This window comes from Anolis sagrei, chromosome 3 (genome assembly GCF_037176765.1).
Source record: "Anolis sagrei isolate rAnoSag1 chromosome 3, rAnoSag1.mat, whole genome shotgun sequence".
In the NCBI taxonomy this organism is placed as follows: domain Eukaryota; kingdom Metazoa; phylum Chordata; class Lepidosauria; order Squamata; family Dactyloidae; genus Anolis; species Anolis sagrei.
In genome coordinates, this window is record NC_090023.1 from 215,518,763 (window position 1) to 215,537,656 (window position 18,894).

General features: G+C 43.7%; 1 protein-coding gene across 2 annotated transcripts in view; it reads left to right on the forward strand.

Moving 5' to 3' along the window:
* LZTS2 (leucine zipper tumor suppressor 2) overlaps positions 1-18,894 on the forward strand; it is an 88,338-nt gene that overhangs the window by 46,015 nt on the left and 23,429 nt on the right. Inside the window, exon 1 of one of the 2 annotated variants that reach the window (XM_060768280.2) lies at positions 1,356-1,477. The exons of the other annotated variant lie outside the window; for it this stretch is intronic. The gene's annotated coding sequence lies outside the window, so the exon portion shown is untranslated. Of the gene's footprint in view, positions 1-1,355; positions 1,478-18,894 lie in introns of those variants that run through there. 2 annotated transcript variants of the gene reach the window in all.

An 18,894-nucleotide genomic window follows, 5' to 3' on the forward strand; every position in this document is an offset into this window, starting at 1 on the left:
ACATTGATGTAATCTGTGAGGAGAAGTTGGAAGCTACATATTGACTCCGGGTTTGGGTTACACATTGAAGAAATATACACAGACAATTAAAAATTGCATCCTGTAACAAACATACATAAAGAAAGGCGACACAGAGTCAGAGATAGTGTATTTCAGTCGTGATCTACAAGTCACTGAGTTTGTGAGGTTTGATTCCTCACTCTCCTCCTATCGCTTCATTGTCTCACGTACACATACATATATGTTCAATGTAGGCAAAGGTGGGATATCCAAGGTCTTGGTATACTGAAGTAAAGAATGCCCACCCTGTCTCGTTGCACCCTCCCATTGCTTCACACCAGAAGCAACTTACAGTTTCTCAAGTCGCTCCTGACATGAAAACAAACAAACTCCCATCAGCCCCAGATCCGACTGAGTGGTATCTATGGATGTGACTGGACTACAACTCCCAGCATCTTATTTATTTACAACATTTCTACCCTGCCCTTCTCAACCGAGGGGGGACTCAGAGTGGCTAACACTGGCAGCAATTTGATGCCACAATATCACAATGAACAACAATATAAAAACCATAAATATACAATCAATTGAAAACATAACGTTAGTTATACAATCATATAGCCGTTTCCATTATTATAAGAATGATATGGTCCAGTTCAGTGTCCAAGGTGTCGTTATGTCTGCTAGCCAAAGGCCTGGTTCCACAACCACGATTTCAGTTCTTTCCTAAAGGAAAGGAGGGAGGACCCCAATGTAATCTCGCTGGGGAGCGAGTTCCACAAGCAGGGGGTCACCACTGAGAAGGCCCTGTCCCTGGTCCCCACCAGATGCGTTTGCAAAGCTGGTGGGACCGAGAGGAGGGCCTCCCTGGTTGATCTTAAACTATGAGGCGGAACGTAGAGGGAGATGCGTTCGGTTAAGTAAGCTGGGCCGGAGCCATCATCCCCCAAACCCTGGTTTATTTTTTTGTTGGATCATGATGGGTATGTGTACCAAATATGGTCCAGATCCAGAACATTTCATTGGAAGGGGGGGGGGGGCAACGCATGCAGTCTCTTTTTCTCATGGCTCCATCCCGTCAATAATCCAAAATGGGACCCCTCTAGATGCGCAGATTCCAGCACTCCAACTGCACTAAGATCAAAGTGGGAGTGTTGCGGTGCATTGGTCACAGTGCGATGGATCCAAGAGGCGTTCCTGACTTGTGGCTGCAAAGAGGCTCCCTGGTTGGGGAGAGGGGGTCGGAGCAGCCCTCTTTTGTGTGCCTGGCCTGGCCTGGCGGGGGGAAAAGGAGGAGGGGAGGCGGGCCTGAGACTCCAGAGTCCCGCTAGCCGAGAGGAGGAGGAGGAGGAGGAGAAGAGGAAGAGAAGGAGGAGGAGCTTGCTCAAACTTCTTCTCCAGACGCGGCGCTGGCGCTGTGCGCTCGGCAGTCGGTAGACCGGGACCTGGGTCGGCACCATGGAGGCGGCTAAGCGAGGTGAGAGGCAAGGCGGTCTGGGGGGGGGGGGGGGAGATTGGGGCCACTTCTGGGGCTCAAGGGGGGCATCCTAGGCGCTCCAGACTCCCTCTTCCAATACCAGAACCCCTTCGGCCTCCTGGAGGCAACCTTCCTATACTTTCCTTGTGTTTTTGCAAACCAGTTCGACTGATCTGTTTGGCGAGACGGGGCGGAGGCTGCAGGAGGGAGGCTGCCTGTCCCTAAATGTGGGAACATTCCCCACCGTGTGTGTGTATGTGCGCACACTTCTGCACCGTAGAATTGATGCAGTTTGGTACCACTTTGACTGCCTGTGGAATTGTGAGATTTGTAGTTTGGGGAGGGAAAGCTTGTAAGTCCTTGTAAGACTGCAACCGGGATTCCATAGTATTGGGCCATGGCAGTTCTAGGTAATGTCCCAGTGAAGGCATCCTTGATAACTTTTCTCGACTGTTTTCTTTGAGAATGTATTCATAAAGCAGTTGATATTGGCTTGTCTCTTTTCTCTGGATGTTTGAACTATGGCCCCTTCCACACAGCTGAATAAAATCCCACATTATCTGCTTTGAACTGGAATGTATGGCAGTGTGGACTCAGATAACCCAGTTCTATGCAGATATTGTTGGATTTTCCGCCTTGATATTCTGGATTATATGACTATGTAGAAGGGCCCTGTATGTTGTCGAAGGCTTTCATGGCTGGAATCAGGGCCCTTCCACACAACCCTATGTCCCAGAATATCGAGGCAGAAAATCCCACAATATCTGCTTTGAACCGCGTTATCTGAGTCCACACTCAGATAATGTGTGATTTTCTGCTTTGAAATTCTGGTATATAGGGCTGTGTGGAAGGGCCCTCACTGGGTTGCTGTGAGTTTTCCAGCCTGTATGGCCACGTCCAGAAGCATTCTATCCTGATGTTTCGCTCACATCTATGGCAGGCATCCTCAGAGGTTGTGAGGTCTGTTGGAAACTAGGCAAGTGAGGTTTTTATATCTGTGGAATGTCCAGGGTGGGAGAAAGAACTCTTTGTCTGTTGGAGGTAGGTCTGAATGTTGCAGTTGGCCGCCTTTTGATTAGCCTTGAGTAGCCTTTCAGCTTCAAAGTCTGGCTGCTTACTGCCTGGGGGAATCCTTTGTTGTGACTTGTTAGCTGGCCCTGATTGATTCATGTCTGGAATTCCCCTGTTTTCTGAGTGGCGTTCTTTATTTACTGTCCTGATTTTAGTGTTTTTTTAAATACTGGTAGCCATATTTTGTTCATTTTCATGGTTTTCTCCTTTCTGTTGAAATTTTCCACATGATTGTGAATTTCAGTGGCTTCTCTGTGTAGCCTGACATGGTGGTTGCTACAGTGGTCCAGACAAGAAACAATCAGGGCCATCTAACACTTCCCAACAAAGGATTCCCTCAGGCAGTAGGCTGCCTGGCTTTGAAGCTGCAAGGCCATTTGATGCTAATTAAAGTGGACAATTGCAACATTCACATTTGCCTCAAGCAGACAAGAGTTCTTTCTTCCATCCACAGATATAAAAACTGAGTTTTCCTAGTTTCCAACAGACCTCATAACCTGTGAGAATGCCTGTCATAGATGCAGGCAAAACATCAGAAAAGAATGCTTCTGGAACATGGCTATATAGCCCCGAAAACTCACAGCAAATCTATTTTAACTATGTTGATAAATACAGTTGGCATTGCAATGTTAAAAATTTGGGTGTTGAGAAAAGTTCATTGGGGGGCAGTGACTTCATCCCCTCTGCCCCATAGCTACACCCCTAGGCTTGATTTTGTGGGAGTCCAAATAAGTAACTTTCCTAGACAGATCTGTATGAGCCTTTGGTTGTCTGCCCTGCAGCCTTTTTTCCATCACTGCAGAAAGAAGGGCTTTGTTTGCCTCCAGAGAGGTGCCAACAACATTTGTCGAGGAGGCCAGCAAAAATTTGTGGGTTCCTGTAGTGTTGTAGCTTTCCAGGGAGCAGTTTGGGAAGGAGTGTGTGTGTGTATGACACACAAAAAAGTAAAGGGAATGAGTTGTTGTTCCACTTTGTGCAGAAGAGGAAAGGGAGAGTCGTGGGAGGGAGGCAGTTGAGAAAGTTTTGCAAAGTTCCCATTGATGTGGTGAGGTGGCAAAAACCACTGAATTGAACTATGATGTCTTCAAAAGCCCCTTATAGGACTTAAAATTCAGGCCAGTGGTTCTCAGCCTGTGGGTTCCCAGATGTTTTGGCCTTCAACTCCCAGAAACAGCTGGTAAACTGGCTAGGATTTTTGGGAGTTGCAGGATGAAACACTTGGGGACCCATAGATTGAGAACCACTGGTTTAGGCCCATGTGATGGAGGCACATTTTTGTACAGTGATGGGCAAACCAAACATTGTGAACTTGCTTTTTTTCATTTCATTGCTTTCCTTTTTATAAACCTAATTCACTTGATCCTCTCTCTGTTTAGCTCCGATCACTGAACTAAGGGCTAGATGTCTTATTTGTTTGGATATGGGATTATATAACCTTCTGCAATCTGGTATCCTCCAGATATTTTGGCCTGTCGCTTCCAGCTGCAATAAGGAAAGAATCCAGAACATGGGAAATGCCAAGAAGGCACCAGGTTGGGAGGGTCTGGCTGAGGGGGAAAAGGAAAGGGCTCAAGGCTGTTAGGAATGGTGAGAGCTGAAGTCCAAAACACTTGGAGGGCCCAAGTTTGCCCATGCCTGATCTGGAAGATTGAATGTTTTAGATTAAGCTGCAGGACTGTTGGCCATAAAAGTCTTCTAGGGCAGAGCTTTCCAAACTGTGCCGTGACATATTAGTGTGTTGGCCGTAGTGTGTAGCTAGGTATATCACACAACCATAACTGGGAAATGCATGTTATTATCTCAAAAAATATTGAAAATATAAACAATTTTTTAAAATGAGATATATTGTGGCACCATACTTTTTGTTATTACAGTATATGTATGTTTCTCAATCTCTTATAAGGGGTTGGTTTAATCTCTGGTTTGCTAGTAAAACTGAATTACTGTGTTGTTAATTTTGTGTGTGTGTGTGTGTGTCAGGAGCGACTTGAGAAACTGCAAGTAGCTTCTGGTATGAGAAAATTGGCTGTCTGCAAGGACTTTTCTCAGGGGATGCCTAGATGTTTTACCATCCTGTGGGAGGCTTCTCTAGTGTCCCTGCATGAGAAGCTGGAGCTGACATGGGAGCTCATCCCCTCCTGGATTTGAACCGCTGACATTTTGGTTAGCAGTCCCGCCGGCACATGGGTTTAACCCATTGCGCTTGCGGGGGCTCCTTGTTGTGAAATGATGCATGTCTAAAAAGTATGTCACCAACACGAAACATTTGGAAAGCTTTGTTTAGGGCCTTCTTAGGAGAGGAAATTAAACCAGGATGCAAGGATCTCATCTTATTGTCTTGCTTCAACCTGCCTTGGGCTATGTGTGGCGGTCTTGTGCTTTCTACAATTTTGCCTGAATCCTTAGAATTGTTTGATAGATGCTGTTCCATGACGGGCAGATTTGCTTTTTTTCGTGTCAGGAACGACTTGGGAAACTGCAGGTTGCTTCTGGTGTGAGAGAATTGGCCGTCTGCAAGGACGTTGCCTAGGGAATGGCCGGATGTTTTGATGTTTTACCATCCTTGTTGGAGGCTTCTCTCATGTCTCTGCATGGGGAGCTGGAACTGACAGAAGGAGCTCATCCACGCTCTCCCCGGATTCAAACTTGCAGCCTGTCAGTCTTCAGTCCTGCTGTCAGAAGGGTTTAACCCACTGCGCCACAGCTTTGCTGAGCTTTGGGGAATGGTACACTTTTGGATAATAATTCCCAGCATCACTCGGGCCTTCTGGGAACTGTGATCCTCCAAAGTACATTTTCTGGTAGCCTTTGGAATGTGTTTGTGAATCACTGTTTCCCTCTTTAAGAAGGAAGCTGCAGCCCGTTAAATCTCTGAGACGCTTTGAAAGCTTCCTGCTGTTGGCAGCTTGGCCTTGCAGGGGCTGGGGGAGAGTAGGAAAACAGCACCAATGTGCAAGCAACTCCTTCCTGGGGCGATCTACGCTGGTCAGCTGAGGACAGAGAGGGTGAAAGTGTCTCAGAGCTAGGAAGCTTCTCCAGTGCTTGAACTGCCAGGGTTGGGATGTAAGGAATCATTCGTGATTGGTGCATCCGTGCATGCAAAGAGCAAAGCAGTTCTTTTTTTCCCCTTGGGTGCACACTCTGTCAGCAAGGCTGAGAGGAGCAGAGGGACTGTGAGGGTCTGCCTGCTTTGCTCCTATTCTTTGTTTCCTGTCTTTCTTTGACTGGACAGGCTTGATGGCTTCAGCAGATGCCTCCTCCCTCCCTCCCACATATTCGGTGCTTTGAAGTGAAACTGTTAGGGGAAGGGGGGCATAAGCCCTATCCCACTCTCTTCCCTTTCTCCACAATGTCTTGTTCACCCGGCAGCATTGTTGTGTGGGTGCAGGGCTTAAGATTGATGCTAAGAAGGGGAGGCAGAATGCTCCTTCCCCCTTCACAGTGTTTGCTCAATTGACCACATGCAAGCAGCACATTTGTTTCCAAAGCATCCTTGGAAAAATAAGCCAATAGATGCTGTGACTGATCAGGGATACGTAAAGGTAAAGGTTTCCAGCTGACATTAAGTCCAGTTGTGTCTGACTCCTGGGGTTGGTGCTCATCTCTCTTTCTAAGCCAAAGAGCCAGTGTTGTCCGTAAACACCTCAAAGGTTATGTGACCAGCATGACTGCATGGAGCACCGTTAACTTCCCACCGGAGCGGTACCTATTGATTTACTTACATTTGCATGTTTTCGAACTGCTAGGTTGACTGAAGCTGGGGGTGACAGCGGAAGCTCATTGAAGACTAAACACATACATCCACTTCCAATAGGTGTAAAGTAGACTGAATACAAAATGGAGTCCTGAGTCTGAACATGCTCAGTATAATCACATGTCTATGTCCCACACCAAAGAGTTAAGTCAACTCTTTGGCAAATCAACATACACATAGAATACAGGTTAGCAAATACATACACTAATTAATGAATGGTGAAAGGTTTGACTGGTTGCATGCTTTCTGTCACAGAAGAAACCTATGTGGATGCTAATAATAATAATAATAATAATAATAATAATAATAATAATGTAAAGGTAAAGGTTTTCCCCTGACATTAAGTCCAGTTGTGTCATAGAATCATAGAATCAAAGAGTTGGAAGAGACCTCATGGGCCATCCAGTCCAACCCCCTGCCAAGAAGCAGGAATATTGCATTCAAATCACCCCTGACAGATGGCCATTCAGCCTCTGTTTAAAAGCTTCCAAAGAAGGAGCCTCCACCACACTCCAGGGCAGAGAGTTCCACTGCTGAACGGCTCTCACAGTCAGGAAGTTCTTCCTCATGTTCAGATTGAATCTCCTTTCTTGTAGTTTGAAGCCATTTTTCCTTGTCCTAATCTCCATGGAAGCAGTAAACAAGCTTGCTCCCTCCTCCCTGTGGCTTCCTCTCACGTATTTATATATGGTTATCATATCCCCTCTCAGCCTTCTCTTCTTCAGGCTAAACATGCCCAGCTCCTTAAGCCGCTCCTCATAGGGCTTGTTCTCCAGACCCTTTATCATTTTAGTCGCCCTCCTCTGGACACATTCCAGCTTGTCAACATCTCTCTTGAATTGTGGTGCCCAGAATTGGACACAATATTCCAGGTGTGGTCTAACCAAAGCAGAATAGAGGGGTAGCATGACTTCCCTAGATCTAGACACTATGCTCCTATTGATGCAGGCCAAAATCCCTTTGGCTTTTTTGCCACCACATCACATTGTTGGCTCATGTTTAACTTGTTGTCCACGAGGACTCCAAGACCTTTTTCACACTTACTGCTCTCGAGCCAGGTATTGTCCCCCATTCTGTATCTTTGCACCCTGGACCTTCAACAGATATATAAACCTCCCTTGTCTAATTTCCAACATACCTCACAACCTCTGAGGATGCCTGCCACAGATGCAGGTGAAACCTCAGGAGAGAATGCTTCTAAAACATGGCCATACAGTCTGAAAAACTTACAACAACCCAATCAAAAAGAAGTTGGAGGTTCTCTTGAAGTTCTTTCCAATTCACCTAACTTCTCAACTGTATCATATATGATCATTTATGCAAGGGCAGACATGTTTTGGATACCTCTGTTACACTAAACTCAGCAAGGGCTTTAATTACACTTTAATTGCAATCACCTTATGAGTCACCATCGGCAGATAAGAACTACTTCCAGGTGACAAAAGACGAAGTTCACAAAACATGACTTTTTCTTTCCAGCCGCAAATGATTATTAAAGCTTCATAAAAATGAACGAGGACAACAAATTTTGTGAGACATGTTTACGTGCCTACTTGAACTCATGGTTTTTCAATGCCACATTCAGTCCATTGCTAGAATGAAGTTTGCTTGGTCTGACTCTGCATGGTGGTGCTCATCTTCATTTCTAAGCTGAAGAGCCAGCGTTGTCCGTAGACACCTCCAAGGTCATGTGGCCGGCAAGACTGCATGGAGTGCTGTTATATTTGCATGTTTTCAAACTGCTAGGTTGGCAGAACCTGGGACTAACAGCGGGAGCTCATGCTGCTCCGTTGATTCGAACCTGTGACCTTTCGATCAGGAAGTTCAGCAGCTCAGTGGTTTAACTTGAGCTCCTAACCACACTACTGGGGGCTAATAAATAATAATAATAATAATAATAATAATAATAATAATAATAATATACTTTATTTATATCCAGCCTTATCTTCCCGAGGCACAAAATAGCTGCACGCAATAACATCCTGCGGAAACTTACTGGCAGAACATGGAGTGCAGACTCAAAATGAATAAGAACATCAGCCGTAAACTTGTCTTGCTCAACTGCTGAGTATGCCTTCCCTGTTTGGCACAAGTCTGTCTATGCAAAGCAGGTGAATATAGCCTTAATTAAACCTGCAGAATAATCACAGGATGCCTCAAACTTACACCTGTTGATAGACTATATAAGTTAGCTGGCATTGCCCCCCCCCCCCCTCTCAAATGTGCAACGGTAAGTTGCTGCTAGCTGCGAGAAAAATAAGGTTGAACAATGTGAAAGCCACTCACTGCATGGCTATCAGCCTCTTCTCAGTAGACTTAAATCAAGGAAAAGCTTCATGAGAACCACCAGTCCTCTTAATGTTCCCCCATCAGCATCAAGAGTATCCCTCTGGATACAGCTTAATTCCAACAGGATGCCACCCCCCACGGGGGTCTTCCTCCAGGGGCAAAGCAAGAATAGGCAACTTGGAAGTCCCTGAACAGACTTAGAAATGGAGTTGGCAATTCAAAAAACAACCTCGCAAAATGGCACTACCTAGAAGAATCCTCCACCTTGTGTGACTGTGGAGCAGAAGAAACAACTGCGCATCTGTATGCTTGCCCACAATGCCCTGCCTCACGCACAGAGGAAGAATTGTTTAAAGCTACAGATGATGCAGTCGCTTGTTTTTGGTCTAAAATTATTTAGCCGCGTGTGCTCCTCCTATTTTATCAGTTTTGTACTTACTTTGTACCTCATCTCTCAAAATGTAAATATCTCTCAAGCTATGACAGGTATCCTTGGAATACAGGCACGCTTCTGTTAACAAAGCCTCTGACTAAAAATTCCTTTTCTCCAAAGTCTTTTTATGACTTTTCACTTCTCTGTCAAGACAGGAGTATTTTAGAAGCACTGACATTCGAAAGATGGTGAAGGAGGGGTGTAGAAATACAGAGTTTAGTGTCAAGTTGGAGCAGTAGTAAAGAATGCAGTAACCAAACTGTGAGCTTTACTTTATCTTATTGTATGTTCCTGCCTTACAACGGGCAAAACAAATAGCTGTCTTCAGAATCCCTCATCAGCGTGCATAAACAACAAAGGAGAGACAGAAACAGATAAGCTTGCCCTGCTACCCACCCCCACCATATTAAAAAATAGATCTAAGTTTGGTTTTTTTGTGTGTGTTAGGAGCTCAAGTTGCTTCTGGTGTGAGAGAATTGGCTGTCTGCAAGGACGTTACTCAGAGGATGCTTGCTCCCTCCTCCCTGTGACTTCCTCTCATGTATAAATATGTGAGAGGAAGTCACAGGGGGGAGGGAGCAAGCTTGTTTTCTGCTTCCCTGGAGACTAGGACGTGCAGCAATGGCTTCAAACTACAGGAAAGGAGATTCCATCTGAACATGAGGAAGAATTTCCTGACTGTGAGAACCGTTCAGCAGTGGAACTCTCTGCCTCGGAGTGTGGTGGAGGCTCCCTATTTGGAAGCTTTTAAACAGAGGCTGGATGGCCATCTATCAGGGGTGCTTTGAATGCAATATTCCTGCTTCTTGGCAGGGGGTTGGACTGGATGGCCCATGAGGTCTCTTCGTACTCTATGATTCTATGATTCTATGTCTGGATGTTTTACCATCCTGTGGGAGGCTGCTCTCATGTCCCTGCATGAGGAGCTGGAGCTGACAGACAGGAGCTCACCACATTCCCCGGATATGAACCACTGATCTTTCGGTCAGCAGTTTTGCTGGCACAAGGGTTTCACTCATTGCGCCACTGGGGGTTTGGCTGCTAAAGTGGAAGATGCATCCTAATGAAAGAAAAAAAGTCATCCTTGGATGCATTTTAAAAGAAACCTTCAAGTGGTCTTCTTTTTATTTTGTTTTCTCTACATATTCCAAACTGGTTGTCTCTCCTTATATGTGTGTATTGTTAACTTGGAATAAAAAAGTGTTCTGAAATACGTTGAACTACTCATCCCCTATCCATCTTGTCTGAGGGATCTCGGTGCTTATGTTAATTTCCTGGAAAATCCCGGTCCAGAGACACCCTCTGGCAGCTGCTGGCTCCCCAGGGTCAGCTCAAGTCACCATATGGCCTGTATCCCCCTACCCATGAGGCTCAATGAGAAGGTACGAATGGTAGCTCCTTGTAGCGTATCTGCAATGTATGGGGAGGACCCCCACTGGGATGACCCAGCCATGGCCTGCCGAATGCTGTCCCTGATTGGTATGCATGGGGCTGCTCTCCTGGGTGGCCTGTCATTCCATATCCATCCAGTACTGGGGGTGGGGTGGGTGGGGGGCTCACAGTGATCATAACTCATTAGCTCAGCATGTGTGCAGCTCTCACATGGCCTGCCATGGGGCTCGATGAGGGTGAGAGGAGCTGCTCTTATTAGGAATATGGTGAACTGCAGTTTTCAGTTCTAATTCATCTATTTATTTGCTTGCCATCCCCGCCACACATTGCTGTGGCCAGTCTGGTGATCTGGAAAATAAAGTAATGAGAAAATGTTGGTTTCTAATATATGTAATTTCTTTATGCTTGTGGGTAAACAGTACTTCTTGTTGTTTCTTTGTCAGTGTTGTTGTAGATTGTCTGGTTTGCCTACTCTGCAACATGCAACATATTATTGTCCTTTTTTAGGGGTCCCTTTTAAATCTATGATATCATGTCTGTTATATACATGTGTGTGTGTAAGAGAGAGAGAATATGTCTATGGCTGGATGGCTCTTTGGCAGGAGGGCTTTGATTATGTTTTCTTGCCCTGGTGAAGGGAGGTGGACTGGATGGCCTTAAGGCAGCATTTCTCAACCTGGGGGTTGTGACCCCTGCGGGGGGGGGGGGGTCATGAGGGGGTGTCATAAGGGGTGCCAAAGACCACCAGAAAATACAGTATTTTCTGTTGGTCATGGGGGTTTTGTGTGGGAGGTTTGGCCCAATTCTATCCTTGGTGGGGTTCAGAATGCTCTTTGATTGTAGGTGAACTATACATCCCAGTAACTACAACTTCCAAATGTCAAGGTCTATTTCCCCCAAACTCCATCTGTGTTCACATTTGGGCATATGGAGTATTCGTGCCAAGTTTGGTCCAGATCCATCATTTGAGTTCACAGTGCTCTCTGGATGTAGGTGAACTACAACTCCCAAACTCAAGGGCAATGCCCACCAAACCCTTCTAAGTGTTTTCTGTTGGTCATAGGAGTCCTGTGTGCCAACTTTGGTTCAATTCCATCGTTGGTGGGGTTCAGAATGCTCTTTGATTGTAGGTGAACTGTAAATCCCAGCAACTACAAATCCCAAATGACAAAATCCATTTTTTGAGTGATGGTCACTTCTTGGGTTAGTAGGTGTCTTGTGTCCAAATTTGGTGGCAATTTGTCCAGTGGTTTTTGAGTTATGTTAATCCCACAAACAAACATTATATTTTTATTTATATAGACTCTACTTATATACCGTCCCTCTCAGCCTGCAGGTGACTCAGGGCAGCTAAGGTACTTCTGTGCTTTGGTAGGCACTTCTGATCTACGTTTTTTCTGCAAGTTTTTTCATCTTCTTGAATGTTTAGCTTTCCAGTGTGGGAAATAACTCTTAAGTTGTGACAATTTTTTGTCATTACCTTAAGGGCTGAAGTGGAGAATTGCAAAGTGCATAAGAGTTTAAAAAATCACTAAAAGCAGGCCATTATCTATATGAGATAGCAACAAATTCCCCGGAATCATAAATGTTTCAAATGATTAGCCATTTTTGTGTAATCTGAACTTTTCTTGAGAAGTTGGCAAATGGGGTCAGACTCACACATCCTTGACTTCTATCTTCTCATCATTGCTGCTTTTGAAGCTTCAATCAAAGGTATTCCGACACTTTGTCAAGAGATACCTTCTGTGATTTTGCTTTATTTTATTTATTGTGTCAGAAGCGAATTGAGGGTACAGTTAAAATTTATTTGAACTCAAACAAAATTGGAAACTTGGCATTATGCTAAATGTCCTTTGACCAGAAGCTGGCCACTTTGAGTGCCTCTGGTGTCGCTGTGAGAAGGTCCTCCATTGTGCATGTGGCAGGGCTCAGATTGCATTGTAATAGGTAGTCTGTGGTTGGCTCTTCTTTACACACACATGTCATGGACTCCACTTTGTGGCCAACCATTTCTTAAGGTTGGCCCTGCACCTTGTGGTGCCAGAGTGCAGTCTCTTCAGTGCTGTCCAAGTTGCCCAGTGTTCTGTGCACCCAAGAGGGAGTCTCTCATTCGATATCAGCCATGGTTTGAGGTTCTGGGTTTTAGCCTGCCATTTTTGAACTCTCGCTTGCTGAGGTGTTCCTGTGAGTATCTCTGTAGATCTTAAAATTCTGTTTCTCAATTTATGGCATTGGCATGCTGGCTGATAATTGAACAGAGCATGGATTGGAGATATCACTGCCCTTGGTCTTTTCACTGGACCACACCTCCTGGTCAGCACTTCCAGTGGGTTTTTTTGTTATTTTGTTTTTTGTTTTGTTTTTGTGTGTGTATCAGGAGCAACTTGAGAAACTGCAAGTTGCTTCTGGTGTGAGAGAATTGGCCGTCTGCAACAGTGTTACCCAGGGGACGCCCAGAAATTTTGCTGTTTTACCATCCTTGTGGGAGGCATCTTTCATATCCCCGCATGGGGAAGCATCTCAGTACTGAAATATCTATGATACTATCAAAAAAAAAAGTGAAGGGGAAGATACCCTCAAAATATTTTTCCCCTGAATTGGCCTTCTGTCTTGCCTTCGGTAATGGGTTTCCCAGGTGCTACGTTGAAGTGGCCCAGCCTGCAGCTTTCCTAGGTTGTTGTATCTGAGAGTGACCCAGCTGGGAGGTCAAATTTGGGACCTCCCTGGAGTTAGTGCCTCATTGGTTCCAGCTTCCATTTGCATGAGAAGGGGTGCTTTTGTTCCCCACTTCAGCTACTACTGCAGTTCCTTCTGCTGGTGGATTATTCCTCCCATAATCCCTTTACTTGGCGGTTGCTGGGAGATGTTGATTGTACTACACACAAGAGGATCCTGACATCAAACAGGGCCCAAAGCAACAGGAGGCTGCTTTGAGACAAAGATCCGGATTCCCAGAAAGATGCCTATCCTGGAAGAAAAGGCGCAACAGATGTGGGGGTTGCTTGAGGACGTGGCTCCTGAAGAGGATGAGTGTTGGAAAATGTGGCCTCTTTCCTTGGATTTGCAGCCTTGTTTCTGAAATGTAGCTTAGAAAGCTGACTGTGTCCAGGCTGGATAAATATATACAACTTCCCTTAAAATATTAGGCTGCATCTGTACCTAAAATATTAAAATATTATTATTGACACAACTTAAACTGCTATGGTTCTGTATTGTAGAATCATGGGGAGTTGTAGTTTGGTGAGACACCAGCACTCTTTGGTAGACAAAGCTAAAGATTCCATAGCATTGAGCTATGACAGTTAAAGTGAGACCTAACTGCATTAGTTTTGCAATGTAGACAACACTATTGGTGCATCAATTGACAGAATATGTGATAGCAAGTATGCATGTGGGAACTATATGGTTGAAATGTATTCTGCTCATTTTGAACCTATACTAGGTAAGGGTTTTCCCCTGACATTAAGTCCAATTGTGTCCAACTCCTGGGGTTGGTGCTCATCTCTATTTCTAAGCTGTAGACACCTCCAAAGTCATGTGGCTGGCATGACTGCATGGAGTGCTGTTACCTTCCCGCAGAAGCGGTACCTATTGATCTACTCACATTTGCATGTTTTAGAACTGCTAGGTTGGCAGAAGTGGACCTATACTATTAGCTGCCTTTTTGTTTCCAGATCTGATTTTAAAATCAAAGCTTTTGGCTTTAAACCTCAAATGGCTTGAAGCCAGCCAGACTGATCAGGATCTGCCTAAACGTGTAGGGGCCTCCCCAAACTTACAAGGAGGGGTGAAAAATCACATGGCCTCCAATTATTCCAAATTTATTTGATGCTTAGACCATAGGTCTTTCACATATAAGGCAAACCAATAAATACTTGGAAACCAGATTATTAAATACAGTACAATATAAAATACACCATTAAAATCCTATAAATCATTAAAATGCTACATATATAACCCTTAAAATACTACATGGACTAGCACCTGCATAATTAAAAACCAGGTAAAACAAAATAAATAGAGCATTATTAAAACTTAAGCAGGGAACACCTTCGATATAAACAGCTAGTTAAAAGCATTCCCAGCACAGTCGACTGCAATATCAGAAATTAGTCTTGCCCACATTTTCTGTGCCGCCAAGACAAAAAGAGACACCTTGTGAGTAACCACAGGGTTAGTGTCAGCTAAGAGATAGAAAATCTTTTCTGACACAGTATTGGTTTGAAGGAGATAAAGAATAGGCCCCAGGATTTTAGTTCTTGGCTCAGAATACAGAGGGCAGGAAAACAAATATGAGATAAATCCTCAATTTCCGGAGGCCTGCAAACATATAAACGAAGAGCCAGAGGGTGCCCATGTATCTACCATCATTCACCGCTGTGGACATACTTTGAAAATGAAGGGCTGTGAAGGCTTGCCTAAGTTTTGGAAATGTGAGCCTAGTCAGGTAGATAGCACTATTGTGGTCAAGTTTGTACAGTATGAACCAGTGGGAAAATTTGGAGTTATTAATAACCTGCCTATCATGGTGAACACAGTGATTAAAAATATATTCATGGAGCTTCTCCCTGGAGTTCAAGATAGAGTGGGGTGAAATTCAAGCAACTTCTGATATCTTGTATTCCAGACTTTGCATTTTGCTAGCTGTTCAAAACATCCCTTGGGGAGAGCCCTCCAATTATTGGGTTGCTGTAAGTTTTTTGGACTGTATAGTCATGTTCTAGAAGCATTCTCACCTGACATTTTGCCTACATCTATGGCAGGCATAATAATACTAATAATAAACTTTATACCCCGCCACCATCTCCCTAGTGGGGACTCTGAACGGCTTACATGGGGCCAAGCCCGGACAACATATTACAGTGGAATAAAACCAAAAACATAGACAACATAGACATCCTTAGATGCAGGTGAAACGTCAGGAGAGAATGCTTCTGGAACATGGTCATACAGCCCAAAAAACTTACAGCAACCCAGTGATTCTGGCCATGAAAGCCTTTCACAATACCTCCAATTATTGTTAGGTTGCAAGTCCTAGCAGACCTTTGGTGAGGAATTCTGGGAGCTTCATCTGGCAAGCCACATTATTCCTATTCATGCTTTGGTGTCAGCTTTGGCAGAACTGCTTTCTGCCCACATTGAAAAGAGATGTTAGGTTGATAGATACCACAGACAGAGCTAGGGCACAGAAGCCTTGCTTTTTTGGAACTATAATTCCTATAATTCTTTAGCCAGAAAGAATATCTGCTGTGCACTTAAACTATGTATTTCCAAAGGACGCATAATACTATGTAACAAAATTTGGAAAAATCTGCTCTTGGTTTGAAAGTGTTATTTCTTAATTGTGTGGTACTTACTTTGAAAGTAGTTGTTATACTCTAAAAACTTAGTTTTGTGGTTGCCAGAAACTACATTGAATTTGTTTAGGCTCTATTCATTGAAAAACTATAGGAAGATGTGCTGCTGGATGTCACACAAAGACAATTTTTTAGTTTAATAATTATTTTCCATATTCTATGATAGAACCAATTAGGAACTGGCATTTATAACCCAGGAACAAAAAAAATGGTGTTGCATAGTGTAATTGATTTTGCTGAGAAACAGTTTTATCTTCTTCTTTTGTTCTTTGTGTAATTATGGTGTGTATTGCCTTGTCAGAGGCAGTTGCCTTGAGGGATGATTTATAAATCGTTTAATAAATAAGGCATTGCTTTTTCCTGTGCAGATGAGACAGATTAGGACGTAGGTGGTCCTTGAGCATCTGTGTGTTGCATTAACAAGCCTTAGATTGCCCTGAGAACTTGTGGTAATACTGTAATAACTTTACATTAATGTTATGTAAATATGTAACTATTATATTTAATAGACTTAGCTAGGGATAATGTATCTATCTAGCATGATTTGCAGTTTGAATTTGTGATGGTGGAAACACAAAGCTGGATATTTGTCTGATTAAAAAGGATTTGGGCAAGTGACGAATATATGTTATGAATATATTTTAAAAGAACAGCTAGAGTATTATTCAGGTTATTACTGCTCCCTTCTGATGCCTGGAAGGGTGAGTATTGATGATAAAACAACAACAGATTGAAGTACACCCTAAACTGGTGCCTGCCATCAGTGATGGACTGGATGAGGGCTAATAAGTTGAAAGTAAATCCAGACAAAATAGAGGTACTCCTGGTCAGTCAGAGTTGACTAGGGACCGCTTTGACCAGGGACCACTCTCCAACATTAGTACCAAAAGGGTTATGAATCAGTTTTTGGTCAACTTTAGATTAGGTTTGGTTATTTGGGGTGATGATTCAGAAAATTGCATTGGATAGACCACATCATTTCTTGTTTCCCTCAAGTAGTCATCCATCTAGTAGTTTCTAGTAGTTTCCATCTAGTAGTCATTCCATCTAGTAGAAGCCATTGGTTGCCCACAGAAAACCATATTTAATAAGTCTTGGCACTATAAGAGGGTTTCGTGAGACCAGTCGCTCCTGTTGCAGTGGTGTAGTAATGGTGAGGCCATGGACCATATTTTAGTTTTTATGGACCACTGGTGATCTACGGACCACAGGTTGGGAACTACTGTTATAGATAGATGTTTTGACTAAAAGGTTTTTTCCCTTTGGGTGGAAGGTCAACAATGTTGGTCTACATTGGAAGAAAGCCCTATAGCTTGGGAATGGTCACCAAAAAAGTCTCTCTCTTGCCCTGGCAGGCATGCCTCAGAGAGTGGAAATATTGAATGAGGTCCCAGAGATATCAAAGCTTGGTCAGGCTTGCATGGAGAATATGGTTCTTCAAATAACAAGGACCTGATGATGTATGAGCATTGAGCAAAGTCCAAATATGGGTATTCATATTTACAAACAGATGCCAAAGAGTGAAGTTGGCACGTTGCACAGACTCAGCATCTTTTGGTCAAAAAAGGATGGAACAACTTTCTGTGAGACTCTTCTGTTTAACGGTGGAGGACGCAGTGATTCAGCATGAGGAAAACTGTCAACAAAGACTGTTGCTTTTTATAAATTCAATAAACATTTATTGCAGTGCTTACTGAAGTTGCTCAACATGTGGCACAACTCTCTAGTGCTTTGACCGAATGAGATGCCTGTTAGCCCATAAAATTCTGGGAGAAGGTTACTTTCTTTTTTGAGCCAAATAAATGTCTGAGGCAGGAACTCCTTCTCTGACACTTCTTGTTTAGTTGCTTTTGGATGTTTCCTTGCAGCCAGAGTATAAACCAAGGACTGATCTATCAAGCTGGATGGAAATGGCTTGAGGAGCTGAATGGGGCAAATGTATCAGATAGGTCAGCTTTTGCTCCCCTATTTTGGACTCTCACCTTAATATGAAAAGTAGATTCCACAGTACCACTTTATAGGATGTATAATAAGAGTGGTAATTCTTAGTAGATTTTAATTGTATTGTTTTAATGTTTTTAACTATTTATAATTATTGACTGTTTGTTTTTATTATGTATATATTGAGGCATCGAATTGCTGCCAATTGGAAGCCACCCTGAGTTCCCCCCCCCCCCCGGGGAGGGGGGGTTTGAGAAGGGCGGGGTACAAATATTTGAAATATAAATAAATAAATCCTATAAAGCTTCAATAGACCAAAGTAGGAGGCCTTGTAGGGAATAAATGTCTTTTGGATTAGAAGATGCTGGCCAAGGGTTTATCTACACTGTAGAATTAATGCAATTTGATACCACTTTCATTGCTATGCCTCAATGCTATGGAATCCTGAGATGTGTACATCGGTGAGGCACAAACATGCTTTGGCAGAGAAGGCTAGAGACCTTGTAAAGCTACAATTCCTATGATTCCATATCATTGAGCCAAGGCAGTTAAAGTGGTGTCAACTGCATTAATTCTACAGTGTAGATGCAGGGCAAGCAGAAAATTTAATAAACCTGCCTACCCTTGTGCAGTGTTTAAGTGACAAGGACAATAATTTAACCAAATTCCTTGTTGCTTGCATTGTGAACATGTTGAAGCTATAGTGTTCTCAGACCCTTGATCTGTCTGGTATAGATGTGGAAGTCAATTTTTGCCTGCAAAGATGTACCTAAAAGTCATTTCTGACTGTGACTTCTAGGCTGGGTGTCATGTTTGGAGATCATGGAAGATCTTGGGGATTCCTAAACTGAATCCTTTGCTCATGGAGGCCTCTCAAAGTTGGATGTTTGTGCTTTTTTGGGCTACCTTCCCAGGAAAATAATTAATTTGGGGCATGTGGAATTAGAGATTGAGATCGGGAGAATCTTCAGGAGCACAAACAAGCTTGTGAGGAGGGCAGTCCGGAATGAAATGGATCAAACTTCCAATGTAATCTAATATCATGTTCATGAGTGGTCTCCAAGGTCTCAATAAGATGTCCTGCTGCCAAAAGCCCTGTAGCTGGAAATGCGATGGGTTGAACCTGGGGCATTTCTGCATGGAAAATGTGTCTTTCTGATAATAAGCTCCCCCTCCCTGG